We start from the raw sequence: 27,189 nt of genomic DNA on the forward strand, positions 1-27,189 counted from the left end.
ATATTAACATTAAAAATGATGTCATATTTATCGTGTGTACAATTGACATGATGTGATGAGAGTGACACTTTACCCCTGTGGTCTTCCTCCAAAAAACACATAAACTCCAATTTAATCATCAAAAAAAAACTCAGATTAATCCCATTTAAGGGACATTCTACAAAATAACCCACATTCCTTAAAACTGTCAAGGTCATCAAAAGCCAGGAAAGTCTTTGAAGCTGCTACAAACACACACATGCAGATTTTAGTGTAGACATAAGAAAAAAAAAAAAAAAAACTGCCACAGTCAAGTTGACCCCATAGAGTTTTCATGGGTATAAATCTCTGCAGAGGCAGACTCCTATATCCTGCTCCTGCAGAGCCGCTGAGGTTTTGGACTGCTGACTTCGGTCAGCAGTCGATCACTTTAACCACCGTGCCCCAGGGCTCCACTAGTGTAGAAACTGCTTCACTAGCACAGCAATGAGGAGCCAAAAGAGACGTGATACCTAAATGTGATTTAGTATCCTGGATGGGTCTTGTGACAGCAAAAAGACATCACATAATATTTAAGAAATATGAACAAAATACAGATAACATCAATATTTATTCATTCATTGTGACAAATGTAAGTTTACTGTTAAATTTGGTGTAAGTTTCTAATAATAGAGGAAACTGGTTTTGAGGATTATGGGAACTCTGCATTATCTTCATAACTTTTCTGTAAGTCTGAAATAATTCTAAAATAAGATTTTAAAAAAATGTCTATGAGGCTAAATACTACGTGGAATTCTGTATTGGATACTGGAAAGTAAAAGTAACATTAGTGAAAGAACTGACGTAAGATGAATAACCCTGTAATATAGTTAATATTGGATCAATGTTAACTTCTTAATTTTTACAAGTTTTAATATTAGAGGATACTGGGTTAAAAAGATATGGAACCTTTCTGTACTATCTTTGTAAATTTCCTGCTTATCTAAAATGATTTCAAAATGAAAAAGTATATAAAAAATAGAAATAAACACAAATATAAAAGAAACTCAAGAAAAGCAACAATTATTTAATAAATTTAAAGATGATTCAATGTGTGGATACTATGAGCTCTTAAATTTGAAAATTAAAGCAAGGGGGCCAAAAAATATGCTAAAAACCACGGTGGGTTTGAACCCACCCAGGGGCATCTCAGAAGACAGGCCTGGTGATCTGCTTCTGAAAGGTCACCACCTTAAAGAACTTATGAAGTACAGTTTTACTCTACTCACATGGGTTGCCATGAGTTGCAATTTATTTGAAGGCAACTAACATTAAGGGTAGCTCAAGGAGACAAAGTAAATATTATAATGAAATGCGCAAAGACCTGGAGATAGAAAACCAAAAGGGAAGAACACGCTGGGCATTTCTCAAGCTGAAATAACTGAATTAAAAATTCAAGCCTCAAGTTGCCATGCTGGAAGATTCTACCGGGAAAATATTAAATGATGCAGGAATCATCAAAAGCAAATGGAAGGAATACACAGAGTCACTGTTCTAAAAAGAATTGGTCAACATTCAACCACTTCAGGAAGTAGCACATCATCAATAACTGATGGTACTGAAGGAAGAGGTACAAACTGAACTGAAGGCACTGGTGAAAAACAAGGCTTCAGGAATCGATGAAATACCAATTGAGATTTTTCAACGAACGAATGCAGTGCTGGAAGTGCTTGCTTGTATACGCCAAGAAATTTGGAAGACACCTACCTGGCCAACCAACTGGAAGAGATCCATATTTCTACCCATTATACCCATTGCAAAGAAAGGTGATACAACAGAGTGTGGAAATTATCAATAATGTCACACACAAGTAAAATTTTGCTGAAAATCATTCAGAAGCAGTTACAGCAGTACATTGACAGGGAATTGCCAGAAATTCAAGCCGGATTTAGAACAGATATCATTGTTGATGTCAGACGGATCCTGGCTAAAAGCAGAGAATAGCAGAAAAATGTTCACCTGTGTTTTATTGACTATGCATAGGCATTCAACTGTGAGATCATAACAAATTATGGATAACATTGTGAAGAATGGGGATTCCAGAGCACTTAATTGTGCCCCTGAGGAACCTGCATTTAGATCAAGAGGAAGCTGTTTGAGCAGAACAAGGAGATACTGTGTGCTTTAATGCCAAGAAAGGTATGTCAGGGTTGTATCCTTTCACCATACCTATTCTATCTGTGTGCTGGGCAAATAATCCCAGAAGCTGGACTATATGAAGAACAGGGCATCAGAATTGAAGGAAGACTCATTAACTACCTGTGATATGTAGATGACATAACTTGCTTTCTGAAAAGTGAAGAGGGCTTGAAGTACTTACTGAGAAGATCAAAGACCACAGCCTTGAGTATCGACTACACCTCAACATAAAACAAAAATCCTCACAACGGGACCAATAAGCGACATCATGATAAAAAGAGAAAAGATTGAAGTTATAAAGGATTTCATTTTACTTGAATCCATGATCAACAACCATGGAAGCAGGAGTCATGAAATCAAATGATGCATTACATTGGGCAAATCAGCTGCAAAAGATCTCTTTAAAGTGTTAAAAAGTAAAGATATCACTTTAAGGACTAAGGTGGACCTGACTCAAGCCATAGTGTTTTCAATTTCCTCATATACATGGGAAAGCTGGACAATGAATAAGGACGACCGAAGAAGAACTGATGAAGAATTGGTGAAGATATTGAATATAACATGGACTGCCAGAAGAACAAAGAAATCTTTTTTGGAGGAAGTACAGTCATAATGCTCATTAGAAGCAAGGATGGTGACACTTTGTCTCACATAGTTTGGACATGTTACCAGTAGGGTTCAGTCCCTGGAGAAAGACATCATGGTTGGTATAATAGAGGGTCAGTGAAAAAGAGGAAGACCCTCAATGAGATGGATTGACACAGTGGCTGCTACAATGGGCTCAAGCATGACAACAGTTGTGAGGATGGCTCAGGACCAGGCACTGTTTCACTCTGTTGTATATAAGGTCACCATGAATTGGAATTGACTCAGTGGCACTTAACTACAACAACTATGTGCAGTACCTGTCTCTGGGAGAGGGACATGTGACCCATAAGGAGCCACTCTAAGAATGAAGGGATATAACAGGGAGAGAAAAGAAATTGAAGAAAAGATTCTTACATTCAAAGACCTTGTTTATAATCACATACACACACACAAAACCCTAAGAACATAAGTTTGTAATTGTTACTTGAATAACTCTTTCATTCAAATATCTCATTTCTTCTGCTACTACTCTGAATATACCCCAAAATCCAATCTCTATACATTGTTCAAGTATGACAAGTTGTATTTCTGATTTGGTTCCCTTAGTGATTCTTATTTATAACAGATTTTGAGAACCACTGCTGTACCAGTAGTTCTCAGAATTGGTCCCTAACCGGCCGCATTTGCATCACCTGGGAACTTGTTAGAAATGCAAGTTCTCAGCAGGGGCTCGAAACTGATGGAATCCGTTGGAAGTTCAGGATGTAAAAATATGTTTTTATTGACTGTACAACTGTTATTTTTTTTTTTTAATTGTTTAGAGGATCTGAAAAAAAGACAAACACAAAGCTGAAATTTTGGATACACATACCTGTTGATATACAATAGTGATTTAGAATGGAGGCTCTAGGTTAAGTCAGCGATTGACCAGGTGTGTGATCTGGAGGTTCTTCACCTTCTCTAAACCTCAGTTACTTAATGTAAAAAGCAGGAATGTCCATGCTGCCACAGGCCTGTTGTCAGGGCTAATCAGGGTAATGATAGTATATATACAGTAAGAGTAAGTGTTCAATGTAAAATACAGATCATTTTATTTCCCTTGTATTACTAAAAAAATTATTCAAAACCATAATGACTGCAAGACATTTTCAATTTTCAAAATCTAATTCTGATGTTTAATGACTTACGTATGTATAATCAGCAGAAAAATAGTAAAGAACGTTAGAACTGAAGTAGAGATTTTCTTTATCTGTGCTTTATTAACTGTTCATATTCATGGCACATGTCAGGAAATATCATGAACGCAGCTTGCTTTTCCTGCAGCTACTGGTAGGATTTAGATCTATCCATTATCTTGTTGCTGAGGCCAGAATTTATCCCGGCAGTGGTCAGTTTAACACATTTATTTTATCATATTATGGACCCCCAGTGGGGAGTTTCATGTTTTAATCTCAAATGGCTCTATCAGTTTATAAAAGATACCCAAGGAGTGACAGAAAACATGAAAACAAATTACGTTGCTTAATAAAGCTGTAACTCCTGGAGCTTTCTTAATTAATTCAATTTCTTTAATCAATTATCCCATAAGATTGTGCTCACTTTAGCAATGTTTCACCCTGCCAGAGGACTAGCAAAGACCATCAGATTGTTCCTGAGATGGATTTTTGATCGTTATTATAATGTAATAACATGGTTACAAGAAAAAAAATGCCCCAGCCTGCATTATGCTAAGAATGCTTTAAGATAATGATTACTACAAGCTGTTCTCTTTCTTCTAAAATCTTTGCTAAGAAACACCATTAGAAATTTGAACATCTAATTATAGATAAAAGGTTCCTGTCTCACTTCATCTTACACAAATTTTCAAATGTTCTATTCTTTCTACAGCTTCTTATTAATCAAAATTTAGGAATATGTGAATTTAAGGTTACATAGATATGTGTCATTCGGAGACTGTTAAGTACTGCCTAGCTTTCCATTTCCATTAAAAGGTATTGATAAATTAAAAAAAAGAGTAAAAAGTTATAGCAGTTTTATGTATATTGCCAAAAATTTGAAGCAACTGGGAAGTCTTTCAGAAGGTGAATGGGTAAACAAACTGTGGCCCATTCCTACAATAGAGTACTATTCAGCAAAAAAAAAAAATGGGCTACCGTGCCATGAAAAGGCATGGAGGAACCAGGATTGCATATGGCTAAGTGAAAGAAGCCTTCAGAAAAAACTACATACTATGTAATTCCAGCCATATGACGTTCCGTAAAAGGCAAAACTGTAGAGAGATGAAAAGATCAGTGATTGTCTGGGGTTCAAGAGGAGGAGGAAAGGATAAATCCGTGAAGCTCAGGGCATATTTAGGGCAAATGAAACTATTCTGTATGATACTATAATGGTGAATACATGACGTCATACATCAAAGCCCGTAGGACCGTACAACACAAACGGTGAATCCTAATGTAAACTACGAACTTTAGTTAGCAATTTAAAAAAAAAACAAAACACATTGCTGTCAAGTCTATTCCAACTCATAGTGACCCTATAGGACTGAGTAGAACTGTCCCATAGAGTTTCCCAGAAGTGCCTGGTGGATTCAAACTGTTGACCTTTTGGTTAGCATCGGTAGCATTTAACCACTTGGCCACCAGGGTTTCCTAGTTAACAATAATGTATCAATATTGGTTCACCAATTGCAACAAATATACCTCACTAATGCAAAATGTTAAGCACAGAAGAATCTCTGCAGGGGAGAGGAGGAGAAGGTATATGGGAACTAAGTACTTTTTTGTGCATTTTTTTTTTAATCTAAAATGGCTCTAAAAAATACAGTGCATTAAAAAACTGTGTTGGATTAAACCAGTTTTGATTGACCTACCTAATGTACCCTAAAGAGTGTGTGTGTGTGTGTATATTCTATCACAGGGCAGAATCTAGAAATAGGACTCCAAGGAGTTGGGAACAAATGCATTTCTTTATCTTGGTCACACACACCTCATTCTCTCTTGTTTATCAGTGTGTATCCACGACATAAAGCAGAGTGTGGCTCTTAGAAGCTGCTCCCTGAAAACTTGTTAAATGATTGACAGAACTGATACAATGTAATACACTTTTAATGTAAATAAAAGCTAAAAATGCAGACGTACTGTTTACTCTTTCAGCATTAACTATGCCTGCTAGCCTTCTGAGATTATCACAATCCATTGTCAGATGCCCACAACATCGTTCATCTTTGTTTTGGTTCTTTTGCAATCCGCAAGTCTCGTTCTTCACAATAACAGTCTTGCTCATTTGTTCATTCATTCATTCATTCATCATTTTCACAAATATTTATTGAATATCTATTACTCCCCTAACACTGTGCTAAACGCCGAGGCAAAGACCATATAATTGTAAATACTTACAGCAAAAACAGAGGAACACTGAGTAATTAGTTATGTTTGCAAATTGAAAACTAATGCAGACAATACAAGTGTACTAACTGATAAGCCCCCTCATATGATCACGTGGGTTCACATGTCACTAATATAAAGGGACTGGTGAAGTCAGAGCCGGTTATTTTACACCCTGTCTAATTCCACCTACAAAATGAGCCAAGGAGCAGAGTGGCTGCTGGAGAATAGTGCCAAAGAGCCAATTTCCATTCTCTTATGTCACCTACATGGTTCAATTAAGTCAATCACTCTAAAACAGTAGGTATTGGATAATGTTTTTAAAGACCTGGTTTTTACATGTGGGCAAAATTAAAATATTGGAATTTCACCAATTTTACCTCCTCATTCCAAATCCTAAATCCTTAATTCTCAGTATTGATATATTATTTGCTACATTTTCATATTGTTCCTGAGAACTTACTTTTTTCAGGCCCTGTTGTTGGCAATACTTCCCAGGCACAGGGGGAACAAGAAATACAATGTTTCTGTAAATCTAATGTAAATCTAAAATATGCCACTTTTTATTTTAGAGAGGAAGACAGGAAATAAATTTGAAAATGAATCAATATTATGTCGTGATAAAGGCTAGGGGGAAAATGTAGGACAGGCCGCCAATATGTGTGGTGGTAGGGCTAGTTTAAATGGGTAGCAAGGACGGTCTTTCTGATAAGTTAACATTTGATTAAAAACATAATGATGCGGAGGAGAGCATTGTTTGTAGGGAACATAATGTGTATAGGCTCTCAGGTATGAAGGAGCTTGAACTATCTTAGATACAGAAAACAGGTCTAATGTGCACAAACATGATGGCGTCTTAGGGAGAGTAGAAGGACATGAACACAGACGTAGGTCTGTCTGGGTCGCCATTTTTACTCACACCTCACTAGGCACATCCCAAATACATCAATATTGATGTACCAGTTGTAACACATGCACCACACTAATGCAAAATGTCAATAATAGAACATTTTATATCGTATTCCCGCCCTTTTTTTTTTTTTCCATCCCCAGCATTTGCTTCATTAAAAATCAAGCCTCCTTCTAAATGGCCTCAAAACTGTTTCGTATAAATTAGAGGCTTCTCTTTCACCGGTGCAGTTATCCCCAAAGCCCAGTCAGATAAACGGGAAATCTAAAATTATTATTGGACGAAGAAAACTCTTTCTTAGACAGATTTGTAATATATAGATCAATGTTTCTCACGAAGGATAATTGTAATCAGTATAAAGTATAAGCCAGAATCGACTCGACAGCACACAACAACAACAACACGCTTTAAAATAAAATGCCTTGTCCAGCTAAAAAAAAAAAAAAATCCCTAAAGGAAGGTAATATGCCTTTTGCTTTTCCCTTTCAAGAGAGGAAAATCATTGGGCGTCCTTTAGGAAAATTCTCTAAGCCTATGCAGACTTTCATTTTTACTCCAGTAGGTTAGATATTCACAAAAAGATCTTTAAGGACTATCCTATAGCATGCAGAAAAGCATTCTCATCATCTGACCATGTTCTCATTGGTGTTTTTGTTATTAGCTATAAAGTCTGCTGCAGGACAAGATGATCCATACTCATGATGACCCCATGTACAACACAAATGTTGCTTCGTCCTTCACCATCTTCACAATCATTGATATGCTTGAGTCCATGCTTGAGTCCAAAACACAGCCACTGTGTATTTTGAGAGCCTTCCAACACAGGGGCTCATCTGCCCATACTACACTGAGCAATGTTCTGTTGTGATCCGTGATATTTTCATTGGCTAATTTTGGGAAGTAGATCACTAGGCCTTTTTTCCCAATCTCACTTAGTCTGGAAGATTTGCTAAAATCTGTGCACCATGGGTGAACTTGTTGGTGTTTGAAATACCAGTAGCATAGCTTCTAGAATGAAAACAATACACAAGTCACCACAGTATGGGAAACTGACAGGCAAGTGGCGGACATTCCTATTAGACAGCCCCCAGATAATTATTGAAAATATAGTCTCCATCCCAAATACTCACAAACCGGAAAACATTTGGCAGCTCTATCATTCAGGCTTTCCTCTTGAATTAACCATCCATGGCCATTGTACATAGACTAGCGATCCCAAGCTAGGGTGGAGATTGGAGAGAGGGGTGGAGATTGGAGAGAGGGATGGAGTTTGACTTGAGCTGATAAAATGGAAGCTGAGAGACGTTCAAAGATAATTAACACACTGGGTTGAGCAAAGGTATTTTAAGGGCGTGAATCTTAAGGAGCAGATACCAGTTGAAGAACTGGGAAAAGAATCAGAGATGTAAAATGGGTGCAGAATTGTGGTTTGAAAAGTGAACATAAGTTTCCTAAAGTACTGGAGAAGAGGGGATGGTGCCTTCAGAATGTTAACATTATTCTGACTTTGTTGAGGCTTTATTGGCATCTTATACTTAAGTACATCTTAAAAAGTAAAAATCTTTATGTTTTTTCCTCTTCCTTAAATGAAAATCTTTACGCACATTCAATTTTCTGAGTGTGTTGGGAAGGTAGCGTTCATCAAAATTCCAAGCTATGTTTCCAAATACTACTTGTTACTCACAAAAGTAAAATTAAATAAATAAACCTTTGGTTTAAGAGAAATTTTATCTTATTCTTGAAAATGATAAGGAAAATTTAATATAAATTAGGTCAGTAAAAATATGCTCTGTGGCAAATAACATAGTTGCCCTTTCTCCCTGACTTTATACTAACCAAGAAATTCTTCCAACACTGTGAACATGTAGTAGTTTCTTTCTTTTTTGCCATGTCTCTTTTCCTCAAAATGGACGAAGTATGCCTTAAGTACCTTGAAGTAATGACCATTAGTGACTTTCACTGAATTAATGTGCAAATCAGTCACATGTTTTTTGAGGGAAAGAGGATGGAATTATTGTCCAATTTTCTATGAGAAGACTAGACTTGTGATACAGGTGAGATGGAGTTATAAACTCAAAAGGGAATTTTCTCAATTTATAATATTTTGATTTCCTCTCTATCCTTATGGGTAGGAGGACGTCAGATCTAGCCTAAATCAGGAAAGATCAGTTAAGACATAAGTGAAAAAGCAGAGCAAGGGAAAAATAGGATTTGTAGTCTAACCCAGAACAGCAGAGAGAATTTGCACTCTACTCTGCCTTATGCTCCCTGCTGTATGATGGACACAGGTCACCAGGGGTGCGTGTGTGTGTGTGTGTGCTCGCGTGTGTGAGCTAAGGGGAAATTAAGATCTGGAGCCCTCGTGATGCAGAGGTTAAGAGCTGGGTGCTAACCAAAAGGTTGGCAATTGGAATGCACCAGTGCCTCCTTGGAAACCCTATGGGCCAGTTCTACTCTATCCTGTAGGATCACTATGAGTCAGAACCGTATCTACGGCGAAGTGTTTAGCCTTGGTATTAGTGTTTATTTATAACAGTGCTGGGGGTATGGCTTTGAAATCAAACATGTGACAGGAGAAGTAATTAGAATGGCAGAGTGATTTTTATTTTCCTTACTCTAAAGCATTCAGCTGCTAACCCAAAGGTCAGCAGTTTGAATCTACCAGCTGCTCTTTGGGAGAAAGACGTGGCAGTCTGCTTCCCTAAAGGTTTACAGTCTTGGAAACCTTATGGGGCAGTTCTATTCTATCCTATAGGGTCGCTATGAATCAGAATTGACTCGACGGCGGTGATTTATTTATTTTTTCTTAAATATATGTAAGTATATGCAGAGAATACACATGTATTTTTTATAAGTCAAATATTTCAAAGTTGCATTTAAGCCAAGAAACCCAGCTTATTACAATTATTAATATATGTACCTTGCATACTAAATATACAATATAAATTTCCATTCTTATTGCTAATATCTCATGAAATAAAAAAAAATCAGATTACTTCTAATGACTTTGATTTTCTCATAATTTGAATATCTTGTAGGTCTGTTCGATTAGCTTATTTTGCATAAATATGACATAATTAAACTTTATTGCTTGTAATTTACACCATGGTTAATTACAGCTGAAAGGCCAGGCTTGCATTCTACAGAGTGCTTTAAAATAGAATATCTTTCCAAATGAATAAATGTTCAGTTTTAAAAATTATACTTGGAAGTTGTTTTATCCAAACTACTTGCCTGATTATTTCAGAACTACTGAATGTCAGCAAGTGATATTTTAACAGATAAATCACTTGCTATAATAGCAAACCATTTACTTAGTGGAATATCAAAGATTTGGAAAAGTAACTTCCTATCAATAAATGTGACTTTTGTATGTGAAGTTATATATTACTGAAAAAAAAAATTCTTGCTCTGTTTCTTTTCTAAATGTTTGACCCCTTTAGTTTCATATATGAACGTTTTTAATGTGTGAAATATTATTAGCTCACAGCTGTGCATCCGAAATGCTTTTTATCTACATTGAAACACATAGCATAATGAAGAAAACAATGCTATTCATGATACACATTTTTGTTATTCTGGAGTATGGTAAAAATTGGTAGAACTCTGGATCTTATAGCGTTGTAGTGCTCCTTGAAACACATTTATTTTCTCTGAGCAACTAATAAATGTGTTTGTGATTAAGGCAAGACAAAACCTTGGGTGGATTTCAGGCTCACTGTCTTTGTGACACCTTCCCTGTGGTCTGGCTGAACTGACCCTGCTCGCAGACCAGCAGGACCCGCAGCCAGTGGCAGCACCATCAGTGTGAACACTCAGGGGATGCTGCTGCTGTGCTGCTCCTTTGTCATAAGCTAATCAGGATACCGTTAAAAAAACAGAAGGCTTATTAGTTATTTAAACAAAAATGATTTATGACTTACTATTCATAAATGCTTAAACATCTCATAACTGAAAATGCAAAGTAGCACTGAAGTAACCTCAGGCAGTTCTGTTCCAGGGGAAAAAAGGGAAAAAGTTGGGATTATTAGAGTGACAATCCCACGGAAGCAGTAGTCAAGAAATCAAATAACGTACAGCATTGGGCAAATCTGCTGCAGAAAAAAAATACCTGGACATGAGGGTAGGAAGATTATAACTTAATATAGAACTTATCTGTTTGGGCCAGAAAAATGTACATTCCTGGAGGGCAAGGGTCTAAATGAAGTTTGTTTAGCACCTACTTAGCATTTGTTTATGAGGTGCTTAAATATCACTCAAGAGTTACAATGAAATGTAGGTGACCATCTCTGTCAATTCAATACACAGAAACAAATTTTCACTAATTAAATGGCAACGAGAAATAAAAATATGGCTAAAAGGAGGAATAAGAAAAGCTGTTAAGATTTGGAAGATGGTCACTAAGAATAGGCTAATTAAGACACTAAGGTTGTTCTTTAGGAAGCAGGAAGATGATAGATTTTATTGAGGAAAAAATAGAAGAGGGAAAACTAGGTCACTGTCAGATTTTCCATCTGTCCTCTTCTAAATGATTTTGGCTAATTAAACCCTTTTTTTCTCTCAATTTTCTCTTTTTAATTTTTTTATAGCTCCTTCCTCTTGGCCCTTCAGTGTATTGTTTTCTTCTTTTACTGATTTTTAACAGCTTGTTAAGTATGTAAAATAATCAAATACCACTATTGTAAAAACTCAAGAAAAGTTTTACAGGCAGAAAAACACAATCTTTGATGGCTATGAGGGAGGGAAGAGGTGGGTAGGGGAAATCACTAATTAGATGGTAGACAAGTGATAACTTTGGTGAAAGGAAAGGCAACACAATATAGGGGGTGTCAGCATAACCTGACCAATGAAAGCACTACATCCTACTTTGGTGAGTAGCATCTGGGGTCTTAAAATCTTTCAGAAGCTATCTAAGATACATCTATTGGTCCCATCACATTGGGAGCAAAGGAGAATAAAGAAAACCAAAGACACAAGGAAAATATTAGTCCAAAAGACTTAGGGTCCATATAAACCACAGCCTCCACCAGCCTGAGCCTATAAGAACAAGATGGTACCTGGCTACCACCACCACTGACCAGTCTGACAGGGATCACAAAAGAGGGTTCCAGAAGGAGCAAGAGAAAAATGTAGAACAAAAGTCAATTCGCCAAAAAAAAAAAAAAGACTTACTGGTCTAACAGAGCCTCGAACAGCCCCCAAGACTGTGGCTCCAGAACCTGCTGTTAACTTGAACTGAATCCATTCCCTATGCTTACCTTTCAGCCAGAGATGAGACAGGCTGACTCATAGTGACCCTATAGGACTAAGTAGAACTGCCCCATTGGGTTTCTAAGCAGCAGCTGGCGAATTTGAACGGCCAACTTTTGGTTAGCAGTGGAGCCCTTAACCACGTACCACCAGGGCTCTGAGTCACCATCTGGTGCCCTCTATTTCAGGCCCTGACAGAGAGCTAGCAGATAAGTGAGAAATTTCTCTGTCAAGAGTCCCAGGCTAGCATCATAAAGCTGAATTTACAAGAGCGGGTTTGGAAATTTGCAATCCAGAATGCTGCTTGAGAAGGGAAAGCAGAACAGGCCCCCTTATGTTTCTTTTCTGGATATGAGCTTTCTCATAGCCAGAAGTTAGTTCTTTCAGGTAAAATAGGGACTAGAAATAAGGCCTGTCTCCCTACTACCCTGAACGGAATTGCTGAATGTATTCTCTAACTTATACATAGTAGGAAAAAAACAGGAGGAGGTTTCCAAGTAATTTTGGGCTTGCCTGGAACAGAAGCTAGGATATCTATTATCTTGGGGCTAAGCAGGGCCTTGATAAACAAATTTCCTATCCACCATTATAAAATGGCGTTACTTTTGGTCAAGAGACAAAGGCCACAATTACTTTGTGGGATTCTGGATCAATTGATTGGATTTTTGGTGATGACTCATTAATAAATAATATATTTGTTATGAATATTTTGGGACTTTTAAGCCCTATTTAAACATACAGACATGTGCGTTGGACAGACTCAATGAAACCCTGGTGATAGTTTCTATAACTACATTTCCAATGCACTGGCAGATACCTCCTATAGTCACAAAGCTTGCCAAAATTGTGTAGTTTAAACAATGTCTCAGAACAAGACAAGAAAAGGTAGCTGAGGTAGGGGAAGGAAAGGGTGGGTTCTATTAACGTTGGTCTTCACTGATGCTTAGACGATTTCTGTGGACTTTCAAGGCTAAAACAGGGAAATTGCCAGTGCTGTGCAGACAAAGGCTGATGCCTTAACTGTGGCTGAAGAAACTGCTGACATTACTGGTACCTGGTATCAAGCATTGGACGTTGCTAATAGTTTCTGTTTCGTATTCCTCTAGCAAAAGACCTGTATCAACTTACTTGCCACCTGATAAGACAGCATTGTTCATTGATAAAATAGCCTGCGACTTTTTTTTTTTTTTTTAACCAAGGTAGGATATTTAGTGATCTACCATAATAATAATAAACATTTGTGGCTATTTATGGCTCTCCAGGAAGGAGTATGTGAAGTATCTAAACATTTATACCACTTCAGAGCCAACACCTCAGCCCAAATTGAGCTCTCACTGCAGGATTTTCAGGAGCAGGCCTAACAATCCAGGTTTCTGAATCTGGGCTTTATAGTAAGCTTTATAGTACTTCGTGTGATCTCTCTGATTCTGCAGTGTCTGCCTTGGCTCCAAGTAGATATTGAAGGTCTCATTAAAGCCCAAGTGGTTATGGTTTCAGACTGGGAAACTTTTGTTTAATAAGACTCTATTGGCTAGCCACAGAGTGGAGCTAGAAGAGAAAGAACTTTGGATAAACGGCTCTTCCTGTCCCTATTCCTCTTCAGTGTGGCCTGGCATAGAAATGTTTAGCTGCACTGAACTGACACTTGAAGTAACATCCAAGCTTTCGGCTGATATCAGAAAGATTTGTATTAAAAACTTTCTAGCTGAGCTCTGGATTTATTTCCTAGGCCTGAGGTCTCTCTTTCCACCCTTTGTTACATGGGGGATAAAGTGTTCCCCACCCTCTACTGGACTAGCTTACACACATAAAAAATTATGTCAGGGCAAGATTGCACCTACTGGAGTGCTCTTCTTTGCAAGCCTGCTGGCCCAAGCACACTTCTCAATACAGTAACTGCTAAACCTCGAGGGAGCCTGTGTGCTCTGCTTCTCCATTGTCATCAATAACTCTTATAACACCATCATTAATGGTGTGGGTCACTGTGAAACCTGGATAACAATTATACAGAACCTCTGTGCTTGTGAGGAAGGATATGGCAGTATGTTCTCATTTTCAATTGAGATTACAAACACCTTGAATAATATAGTAGAATTTCATATCCTATATAACTTAGAAATGTCCATGTATAAACTATTCATAGGAGGTATTTCTGGTTGAAAATTCTAAATTCATATCAGTTATATGTAGTTAAATTTTCAAAAATTTTACCTTGTCTCTCCATCTTGAACGTGTATGCTGTTGAAGAAGAGACACAATTTCCAGCTTTATAATTTCTTTAAAATACCAAGCTCAACTTTTAAATATAGTAGTTAATACATGTGTGTTGACTGATGGGCTCACAGGTTTACCTATGTTTTGGCCATATGAAGTGCATTAATAGTTTAATTATCAGTATATTTCTGAATAATGTATTTATTTGAGAATATATGTACCTGATAGAAACAACTATACACTGAAAGTATAATAATAATAAAAAAAAAAAAATCCCTCATATGATTCATCCAGCATTCCTGTAGTCCTCTCTATTACCCCTTTTTCTTTACGTCTCCAGAAATATTCCACAGTAGACTAAATGTTCTATCTATAAATACTATTTTTACTCAAATAGTAGCATATCAGCATAGTTTTCTGCTTTTTCTTTTCATCTAGCAGTACTGATATATATTTTTTCATTTCATAATTAATATTTATAGAATTGCTTCATTATTTTGTAGTAGTTACATAAAATTTATTTCATATTTTGTACACACACACATACATATACATACAGAGAGAAGGGAAGTGTTGAAATCTAGGGGTAAAAGCGGATTTATTAGTTTTTAGCAGATGACTACTGAAGGCCTCACTGAGAAAGGGACATTTAGCAGAGATCCTAAGGGAATGAGGAAGAGGAGACTGCAGGTACCCACAGACATTACGTCCCAGGAAGAGGAAATGTTGGGTTCAAAGAGCTGTCAGTGTTCAAATTACAGAAAAGAAGAATAAGTACGGTAATGAAGGAGGGGGGCAATCTAAGAGATGGAGTCTAATAATGGACTGGAATCAGGTTACATAGGGACCTTTAGGTGGAATTCTAGTGGCTCAGTGGTTAACAGTTTGGCTGTTAACCAAAAGGTTGGCAGTTCACACTCACCAGCTGCTCCTTGGAAATGTTATGGGCAGTTCTACTCTGTCCTATATGGTCTCTGAGTCAGAGTCAAATTGACAGCAATAAGTTTGGTTTACTCTCTGAAAGATAAGAGGACTAATGGAACCATGGGCAGATTCACATTAGAGGAATAAATTGCAGTGACTTACATATTAATGGGGACACTAGAGGTCCTGTGCTAAGAATAGACTAAAGAAGGGTCAGAGCAGAAGCAGGCATAGTAGGTGAGAGGCAATTGCAATAATTCAGATGAGAAATGATGGTGTCTAAATGGAAGTGGTGTCAACAGAGACAGGAGGGAATTGGTTGTAATGTGTATATACTTTGCAATTAAAACCAGATAATTATGGATTGGTCATGGATATGAGAAATAAAATGAAGTCAAGGATGAGTCCTTGATTTCTGCCTCTGTAACTGAAAGAATGGAGTTGTGAGGGAGATAAGAAGCTCTGTTTTGAATCTGTAAAGTTTAGGATGCCTACCAGTCACTCACATAAACTAGGTGAAGAGGGCAGTGAAGGCATGAATATAGTGAGAAAGAATGGCAAGTGGATAGGATCCATTGTATGCATATATTCCATTGTATGCATATACCACATTTTGTGTATCCATTCATTTGTTGATGGAAAAGGTTGTTTCTGTCACATCTTTCTCAGTAGAGAGTTATAGCCTCAGAAACCCTATGGGGTTGCTAAGAGTCAGAATCCACCTGATGGCAGTGGGTTTTGATATATAGTTAAAGTTACAAATAAGCATATACTGAATTTAAATGTAGTTAAAGAGGCAATAGATACCATAGTTTTCAGAGAGGTTGTGTTTCAGAATAGAGGGTAAAGATGGCTTACTTCTTATTTAATTTTGTCCCGCTTTAGGATGTCGTTTTCACATATTTGGCATGTATGCAAGCACATACTTTTCATTTCCATCTAAAAAAATCACAGTTCTGATTTATGCATATCCACCACGTCCTTGTACCTGAAATTAAAAAAAAAAAAGTTATGGAAGAAAGTCGTGAGAACGCTTCTAGAAAGTTGATCATGAGAATACTTCTGCTTTATCGGTGTCCATCAATTAACTTATCACGTTATCTTCTAGAATCACTACACAACACAGGTCAATTTAACCATCTCCATAAAATTGTTATTACCCAACATTTTGATGTAATTAATTTCCCTCCAGTTATTATTCCTTTTCAAATATTTTGATTAAAGTCCCTGGCAGTGAAAACTGATTTGACATCGCACACACACACCAACACACATTTTGCGTATCTATAATATCTTTCTCCAGTTCTTACATGCTGTCTGTTTATATCAAGGACCCTAATCCTTTCCATCAAATCATACCATATTCAGGGGTGCATAATTCAAAAGACAAGGTAAGCACCATGCTTACTTTGCTTACCAGACCATCTGTAGAGAACAATTGCACATGTAGTGAGCAATTTCAATTTCACATGAAATTGTATACTACGGATTAGTAAGTAAGCACAAATAAACCCATGTTTACCTTGCTTACTGGGTCATTCTGCCCCTGTCAGGGAATGTAAATTTGAACAGAGGCTATGATTCTGTAGGAAGGTGTTGTGGGGTTGGGAGAGAGACAGATGCCAGACATAAATAGAAGCAGAGCCTTTGATGTGGTGAAAAAATATAAAATTGTTCACTACAGATGACTAAATAAGCAAGGTAAGCACCATGCTTACCTTGCTTGTTGGATAAGCATCCCCTGACTGTATTAGTTTCCTATTGCTATTGCAACAAACTTAGAGGCTTAAACATATTTATTAACAATTCTGTAGGTCATAACTCAGGTTGGCTTGGATGGTTTCTCTGCTACAATGTTCAAAGTTTGAAATCAAAAGTGTCAGTTAACTGGGCTCTCATCAGGAACTCTTGGAAGACTCTGATTCCAAACACACTCAGGTTGTTTGCAAAATCCAATTCCTTGGTAGGACTAAGGGCCCGGTTTCCTTGCTGTCTGCCAGCTGGGGGAATGCCCTTTGCGTCTAGATGCCTCTTTTTGGTCCTTACACAGACCCCTTACATCTCAGAATCAGCAAAAGCAGGTCAAATATTCTCCACATGGAATTTTTGTGACTTCACCCTTTGTTGCATCTCTCTTTTGCCTCCAGGTAAAAAAATTTCCCCGCTTTTAAGGAATTGGGTGGTTAGATTGGACCTTTCTGGATAATCCAGAATAGTCTCCGTATTTTAAGACCACTAACATATGCAAAGTCTTTCTGGCCATGTAAGGTAACACATTCACAGGTTCCCGGGATTCGGGTGCAGGTATCTTTGGAAGCCCAAGCTGCCTGCCACACATACCCACTACCACCTTCCTCATATCCACATTTGGATTCATCTTTTGCAGCTCATGGTTGATTTGCTTTTTCTGCACTATGTTTCCATAAACCATATGTGTTATATCCACCCTTAACAATATGAATCTGACTAATCTATGAGACACCATCCTTTATATCCCACTCTTTCCAAGACTTCGTGTTATTAGCCTCTTTTCTGTCCACTCTGGCATTGTTTTCCTTGGTACTTTTTATTGACCATAAGGGGTCCTCAGTGTCTTGCTGAAAAACTTTCAGCTTTCAAAATACACAACAGAATTCAGAATATACATCTTCCTGTTACCACCTATACACGTAGGGCAGGCCATTGGATTCTCTCTTTAATTCAGCTACATGTAGCTCTCCATTTTAAGTACTTTCCAGGTATTCATCACCACTCCTCTGTTGGTTTGTCGTACTGTGGTGGCTTTGTGTGTTGCTGTGATGTTGGAAGCTGTGCCACCACTGATATTCCAAATACCAGCAGGGTCACCCATGATGGATAGGTTTCAGTGGAGCTTATAGACTAAGACAGACTAGGAAGAGGGGCCTGGTGGTCTACTTCTGAAAAAATTGGCCAGTGAAAATTAACTATTCATCATTTTAAGTTAGTGATCTTAGGGACATTCTTTGTGCCAAACTTTATTAAAATGAGTGACATCACTACCTTTCACTTTTATTGAATTCTCAACTAAATAACTTCATTATTTCTTTACTGCTTTCTGAAGTGTGATTTAGTAAAACCTTGGAGAATGTGGCACCTAAAGTGCAGAACTCAGAGGTCAAGGGTTGTATAACTCTTCTACTCTTCAGAGTATATGAAACCTTGAGGCAGACACTGGATTTCCAACAAGTTATTGATAATACCTCTGCAAAGATCCCTGTAAAGGCTATATCAGAAATACACATCCAGAAAAAAAAAAAAAAAAAACTATAACCTAAAAATTACTAAAATATTTTTAATAACTAAACCATCTTTTTACTAGAAACCCTAAATTTGGATCTTATTATTCAGTTTGACAGTTTTAAAATGAAAATAACTACATTTCCCAATAATAAAATAATACTCAGGAAATAGAGAATATGAACATGATGTAACCACTTTTAATATTGTGCTGAATATCCTAAAGCACTGTGCTACAGCTATATAAATGGAAATAAATACATACATATACCAGTGTCATAGGCTGGGTTCTCTAGAGAAACAAAACCAGTAAAGTATATAAATATATATACAGAGAAAGAGATTTATATCAAGGAAATGGATCACATGGTTGTGGAGGCTATAACGCCCCAAGTTCTTGGTCAGGAAAGGAGCTTGTCCTGATTCACAGAGCCGCAGCTGCTGTTGAACTCAAGATCTGCGGGCCTGAGAGCATGGTTGTTGCTCACAGGCTGTGAAGATCAACGAATCCCAACACTGGCAGGCAAGACCCCAGGTAAACTGCTAGCCCAAGTCCCAGGAACCAGAGGTCAGATGAACAGGAGCCAGCTGCAGGATCCAGATGGAGGAAAAGTCCCCTCCCCCCAGCCCTGTGTGAACATCCGCCCACACTCAATGCAGGCCACACACCCAAGGAAACTCTCCTTCAGCTGACTGGCTACTCACAGCAGATCCCATCGTGGGGGTGATTACGTATCGAATCTTAACAGGGAAGCGATCATGACATTATACAACTGCCAGAACACTGAGAATCATGGCCCAGCCAAGATGGTACACAATCTTAACCACCACAACCTGTAATATACATATTTTGTTGTTTCAACTTATCATGATAGTATACGTACTTTCTAAAATTTAAGATATAGTGTTACAAATTCCTTTAGCAACACATCCAGAGATAAATTGCTATATTTAACAGCTCAATTTCTGTGTCTGCCTATCACTATTCTCTGGAGTACCTGGTTGGCAATAACAGTTAAGAACTTGACTACTAACTGAAGAAAGGCCTAGCAAACTGCTTTGGAAAGGTCACAGCCTTGAAATCCCTGTGGAGTTGTTCTACTCTGCACCTGTGGAGTCACCAGGAGTCAGAATCAACTCAACAGCCACTGGTTTTTGTTTGTTTGTTTGTTTTGTTATATCACAATTTTCTAGAAGTGCCATTTTGGAAGCTACAGTATGCACCATTTTTAAGCCGTAAAATGAATTTCTAAAATATTTGTGATGATCGCACTTTAGGAGCTGAGAAAAGAGTAGAAAGTTTTAGTTTGTAAATTAATTGCAAGAACTAGAAGAGGGAAAGCACAACACATGTTTAAAAGGACCAAAATGTTATAACCACAAGAATGCTGAAGTCTTCAGTGTGGTTAAGTATCATCTCATCATATTCTTCAGTAATTACTATACACTCAGTTCTAATTAGCAGATCTATGAGTAAAGAAAGGATTCACAGGGTGGTGAAAATTGTTAAGCACTAGACTACTAACTAATAGGTTCATGGTTCAAATCCATCCAGAGGTGCCTGGAAGACAGACTCAGCAATGTGCTTCCAAAAGGTCAATCTGCTTCCTAAAGGTCACAGCCTTGAAAGTCATATGGAGCAGTTCCACTCTGCACATACGGGGTCCCCATGAGGTATAATATACTCAACAGCAACCAACAATGACACAAATGAGTAAAGACACGAACAGATGTAGTTCTATATTTTTAATTTTTTGTTGTTTTAATTTTAGTGTATGCAGTAACACTAATTAAAAAATGAACAAATCTGTCTTGAAAGAAGTACAGCCAGAATGCTCCTCAGAAGCAAGGATGGAGAGGTCCAGTCTCACATACTTTGGACATGTTATCAGGAGGGATCAGGCCCTGGAGAAAGACATCATGTTTGGTAAAGTAGAAGGGCAGTGAAAAAAGAGGAAGACTCTCAATGAGATGGATCAACACAGTGGCTGCACCAATGGGTTCAAGCATAGCAACAATTGTGAGGGTGGCAGTGTTTCATCCTGTTGTGCACAGGGTTGCTACGAGACAGAACCGATTCTACTGCACCCAACAACAATTAAAGAGAACTCCTGAAATGCCAATATGTACAAAAGAAAAACAGTTAAAAAAGATACGGAAAGGTATAAAAAGCCTGTCATTGAGAAATTATCACCACAGCAATTTGATGACTTTAACTTCAGATTCTTTTCTCTTTTTTCTCTGAGAATCATTCTTTCTCTCCGTCTCTTTCTCTCTCTCTCTGCCTCTCTCTGGCCTCTGTCTCTCTTTTAAGTTTGAGTATTAAGAGAATTACACTAAGCCATGCCAAAATCATTTGTTTTCCCTTTAGTTGCTACCTTTTGAATCTTTATTCCAGTAAATTGTGTCATTTATTGTTTACAACATTTTCTACAGATTTAAATCACTCTTTGGTTGTTTTTTTTTTGGTTTCATCATATAAAAGTCGATATTCATGGATGAAGATTATGTAATTCAGCTTCATTTCTACCCCTTTAATAGGTAATGCTCAAGCACTCATTTCTGATATAAAAACACTGATGGGATCAATGATTGGGAATTGAGACCTGCTTCTGCTCACAGGCATGTTGAAAAATAAGAGCATATAAATGGCAGCTACATTGCTATAAATAAGGGCTCCCTCTAGTACTTCCTACTTCTTAGGATAGTGTATGGAGACTGGACTTCACTTTGTAATGTTCCATAGTTAGTAGCATCATATTGCACTCAAACCATATTACAAAAGACTTAGTTCCCTACTACTGCTACAAGAAATGAAGCTTAGTGGCATAAAACTATACAGGTTTATTAGCTTACTGTTTTGGAGGTCGTAAGTTCAAAATGGGTCATCAGGCCTGCATTTCTTCCAGAGATTTTAGAGGACAATCTATTCACTTGCCTTTTCCAGCTTTTAGAGGAAGCCTCCATTTCTTGATTCATCATGGTCCCTTTCCTATATCTTCAAAACCAGCAGTGTAGCATCTTCAAATCCTGCTCTCTCTTGTTCTCCCTCTCCATCTTCTTCTCTGTTTCTCTCTCCTATCCTCCCTTTCTTCCACTCTTCCTTCCTTTTCCCTCCTCTCCTCCCTTCCACCCTCCCTCCCTAGCTCTCTCACCTCTGCTTGCTTATCCCATGTCCTTGTCTCTGACCCTTCTGAGACCCTCTTATAAGAACCCTTATAATTATGTTAAGCCTACCCAGGTAGTCCAGAAAAAACCTACCCATTTCAAATCCTGCTGTTGCCATTTGATAGCTGGGTTACCTACTGTTACAATTAAACTCTTTTGGTCTCAATATCCATAACATTATTATTTTGAAATGTACTAAAATTAATTTTAAAAAAAACAGTATATTACTTAACCTAAGTCGTTGTTGCAACTTGCTGTTGAGTCAGCTCCAACTCTTGATGACCCAAGTACAACAGAATGAAACATTGTCTGGTCCTGCACCATCTTCACAACTGTTTATATGTATGAGTCCATTGTTGCAGCCACTGTGTATTTTCAGTACTTTCCAACCTAAGGGGCTCATTTGCCATCACGATATTGGAAAACACTCTCTCGTGATCCATAGCATTTTTTTTGGCTAATTTGTTGAAGTAGATCATCAGGCCTGTCTTCCTAGTCTGCCTTAGTCCAGAAGTTCCACTGACAACTGTCCATCATGAGTGATCTTGTTGGTATTTGAAATACCAGTGGCATAGCTTCCAGCATCATAGCAACACACAAGCCATCACACATATGACAAACTGACAGATAGGTGGTAGACTTGACCCAGGCTAAATTCTTATCCATATTAACCAAGAACTGAAGAATTCTAATTTTAATAGCTTGGATTTAAGAATGCTAATTCAAACCACCTACATGAGTGTGTTCAAAGGAAAGAAGAATTTTTCAGCATTATTTCCCAGGTACCTACCACAAATTATTTGGAGTTGTTATATAAAACAAAACTTATTTGGCATTGATGTTCTAAAGAATCTTCATAAGATTCATTAGAAAACAAACAACTATAAAACACCCAACCCATTGCCATTGAGTTGATTCCTACTTATAGCAACCCAATAGGTCAGAGTAGAACTGCCCCACAAGGTTTCCAAAGAGCACCTGGTGGATTCAAACTGCCGATCTTTTGGTTGGCAGCCGTAGCTCTTAACCACTAAGCCACCAGGGTTTAGAAAATGAACAAATGTAAGCTCAAATACTCTCATGTTTTCCCTTAATCGTATGTTAGCTAATATCTTACATAAATCTTATCATATATTTTATCATTTATACCAGGTCAGGTTTGAGAGTGGAAGTGGGAATTACTAACATTACATCAAGAAAAAAAACATGCAAACCAGGGTATTTAGCCACTTTAATTCTATAAAAAAAAATATGTAATATTAAAAAATGCCTCTTATTTTCTCAATATTTGATTTTCAGTGGGTACTAATGTGACTTCGGAAAAACAAACTAAACAATAGAATTCTCTTCCATTGGTTGTGAATTTGAACAGTTTCATTTGCTGTGATTTCTAACATGCAATATAATGTTAATTCAAAATTTTCTGCTTTCCACTAGATTCTTTATTCAAGACATTTTTGTGGAACTCTTGTTACTTTTGATCTTGTGTGCCTTTTTCTTCAAACTCTGACATTTCTTTTTATTGGTGAGTAAAATGATAAGCAGAGGTATCCATAACCCTATCACTTATGTAAGACATGAAATTATTTATCTTGTAAAGAAATTGAAAAAGGCTGTTTCGGTGTGGCATTGTGTTCTGTAATAATTAGTATATTTTGAATCTCAAATGGTCATCAGGTTTTTACTCATATTAAAGTAGCAGAACCAAAAGTGTAGAAAATGTCCTGAGTATTCTAGGACATTACGCATATGTGGCAACTCTAATCTTTGCACATATGGATTTTTGCCTAATTTTGTATCAAGTTTAAAAAAAAAAAAAAAGCATAGCCTAAATAGAGTTTTGATGTAGTCGTCTATACGAAGGAAACACACTTTACTAGTTTCAGACACAGGGAAAAGGATATTTTTGGGCCCCTTCCAAAGCACTACATTTACCAATTGTTCTCAAAATCTGGCTATCTTGGGTAAAAATATAACCAAATTTGAGTACACATATAAAACATACCATTTAAACAGCAAGAAAAAAATTATAGCAAAAAGTTTGAATCAGCCTAAAGATCTTTCTTTGGAATCTATTTTGCTGTTACATACTAGGTCTACATTTGAACAAAGCTAATTTAAATAGAAATATTACAGTGATGGAAACCCTGGTGGCTATAGTGATAAGTTTTTCATTAAAACATGGCTGACAGGTAGACTCTGAACTCCCTAAGAGCCTGTGGTACGATTGACAAATTTTAGGTACTATAAACAAGCACAACTCTCAGAAAGAAAGTTTTCTAGCTAATAAACAAAGTTTTACACCTAATGAACATTAGCTGTCCACAATTATTTGCTTAAGAAAACCTTAGGCTATGCTGTCCCTGGGAAAGTGCTCCAAGCCTGAATTTCTGATTTAGGTCCACACATGCAGTGAATACAGAACTCTGAATTGAATCCCAGTGTTCTCTTGGGAAGATGTGGGAAATGTAATCTGCTTAGGTGTTGAGTTGCAAATCCGAATTCGATAAGGCATTTTGAAAATTTACATATAAAATCCTCAGATAAATGTGCCATAGCATTATCATTTCCAATATAAAAATCACATGATGAAAGGCATTTATTTCCACGGTCTCTCCTGTAAATTCAAAGACTGCAGTTATACATCAAGATTTTTATACTTTGTGAACACTATCTAGGAGGCAAAGACATTTTTACTGAGCTGCAAATCAATAAAATAGAGTTAGTTAAAGACTAGATGACGGATTTAATTAGTATTAAATGCAATCATAGATGCTTTATAACAGATAGGATAGATTACCAGTTTCTTAAAACCTTAATTCTAAATACATTCTTCGATTTATCATTTGCCCTTCATCATTTCTTTCTTTGCCTTAATATGTCTAAAAATCTTCCCAACTTAAAGATTAGCTAAGCAACTTTATTTTTTTCTTTTATTATTTATTTTTGACCTGTAAGTGTACCTGACTACCATTCCTGAATGTACTTTCTCTTGCGCTTACATCTGCTAAAAGTGTTGACTATAACTTCCCGATGTATCAGAATACTACCAACGCTTATCAGTTTCACTGCTTGTGCTGTGGTTCCAACCACCAGCATTTCTCGCCTACAGGACGAGACTTTGAAATTACTTTCCCTCTTTGTCTTGGTTATCTTGTGTTGCCATAATAGAAATACCACAAGTGAGTGGGTTTAATGGACGGAAATGTGTTTTCTCAGAGTTTAGGAGGTTAGATGTCTGAATTCAGGGTGCGGCTCTAGGGGAGGACTCCTTCTCTCTCTGTCCATGCTGGGGGATGGTCCTTATTTCTCTTCAGCTTCTATTCCTGGGTTCCTTGGTGATCATGTGGTTTGTATTTTCCTGGTCTCTGCTTCTTTGCTTCCTTGTTTAATCTGCTCTTTTATATCTCAAAAGAAATTGATTTAAAACACACCCTACACTAATACTGCCTCATTAACCCTACACTAATACTGCCTCATTAACGTAACAAAGAAACCAGTTCCCAAATGGAATTAAAGCCACAGGTGTAGGGGTTAAGATTGACAACACATATTTTCTGCAGACACGATTCAATCCATAACACTCCTCTTACTCATAGTTTTAGGTTTTGGTGAGAACATTTTATATTTTAAGTCTAGATTAAGACTTAGGCTTTTGAGTCTTATGTATCTGTCACAACTACTCAAATCTGCCCTTGTAGTGAGAAAATATCCATAGGCAATACCTAACTTAACGGACATAGTTGTGTTCCAATAAAGCATTCTTTACACAAACAGGCAGTGAGAAGAATTACTTTGATAACCACTGGCTTAGACTGTGAATAGGATTTCCTCTACACTCTACCTCTTTATTTCTGATAGTATGTATTCAGTGTTTAAATCACACATCTCCAGTATAGCATCTTTCATTCAGAGTTACCACAAGATTCTTTCAAAATAATTGTTCCTGCAACCACTTTTTTAAATTTAAATTTTGGAATTCTTATTTGGGTTCAATCATTTCTTAAATATTTCCACAAGTAAAATGAAAAAAAAAAAAAAAAAAACATTGCCATATCAACCCTGTAGGACAAAGCAGAACTGCCCATGTGGTTTCCAAAGAGTGGCTGGTGGATGCCAACCTTTTGGCTAGCAGCCAAGCTCTTAATCACTGTGCTACTAGAGCTCCTCAGGTAAGGTAGGAGAGTCAAACATCACTGAAATTGTTCCTGTATGGAAACGTCTCTATTTTTTTTAATTCTTTGTGAATTAAATCATGGGTAGGTATAGAATGACTGACCTGAGATCCTTTTTCTCTAGTTGTTTGGAGATGTTCCTTCTTATTCTTTGCAACAGCACAATGCTCAAGGCAGATATACTTTACTAAGCTAAACTATTTTTTAGTTCAAAGAAAACTTCCGGGATATGGAAAACAGTACTGTTCAACAGTAGTGAAGTCAACATGTAGCCTTTTATACTGGCCATTGATATTTAGATTATTAACCCATACAAGTTCTCTAGTGGGTAACAGGGTGATAAATGTTTAAAATGAAATGTATTTCTGTGATTGTGTGTGTGTTGTGAATTAGGGTTTAACCTAGTTTGTGTGAAAGTATCCAAAGCATTTGAGAAACCCATGTTAATCTTTGAAGATGAGAGGACTCACTGACTCAGCCTTTGCCCTTCTATCACCATGACTAAGAACTTCTAGCTTCATTCTCAGCACAATTGTCCCTGACTGCCCATCTAATATCTTGACGCATCCCTCCATCATATTAGTCGAGGTCTTACGGGAAAGATTTGTTTTGACATTTTTTGAGGAATTAAATTTCTGTCTTTCTTTCAGGTAACATGCATATTAATTAACTGGCTTGTTTTTTAACTCCCGTATTACAATTCTAGTAAAATTGTACTCCCATTTTTTAAATAGTAATGATAGTAGCGGTCTCATCAGTTCTCAAAGAGTGAAATTATAAAGGAAATACCTTTGTAAACTGTAAACTGTAACATACAATATAAATACGAGGATATAGGAATATATAGAGAGATACAGTAAAGCATTGGTATAATAGCCAAAATGAGACTAGAATATAAAACAAAAGAATACAATTTGCATATAGTTAATAATAATGTATTTGTATGAAATATAATTTTCTCAAAGAAAATGTTACCATTAAATAGAAAATGCTTGAGCAACTGAAGATATTAACACTGTCAAGGAAATGTTATATAATACATAAAAACATTGTTCTAAAATATGTTTCACAAAGTACACAATAAAATAAACTTTTGGGGGGTCACACGTACTTTTCAATACCTTGTTAGATTCTTCCCAATTTTTTCAAGTCAGGAGAACAG

Source organism: Elephas maximus, chromosome 14 (assembly GCF_024166365.1).
Source record: "Elephas maximus indicus isolate mEleMax1 chromosome 14, mEleMax1 primary haplotype, whole genome shotgun sequence".
NCBI classification, from domain to species: Eukaryota; Metazoa; Chordata; class Mammalia; order Proboscidea; family Elephantidae; genus Elephas; species Elephas maximus.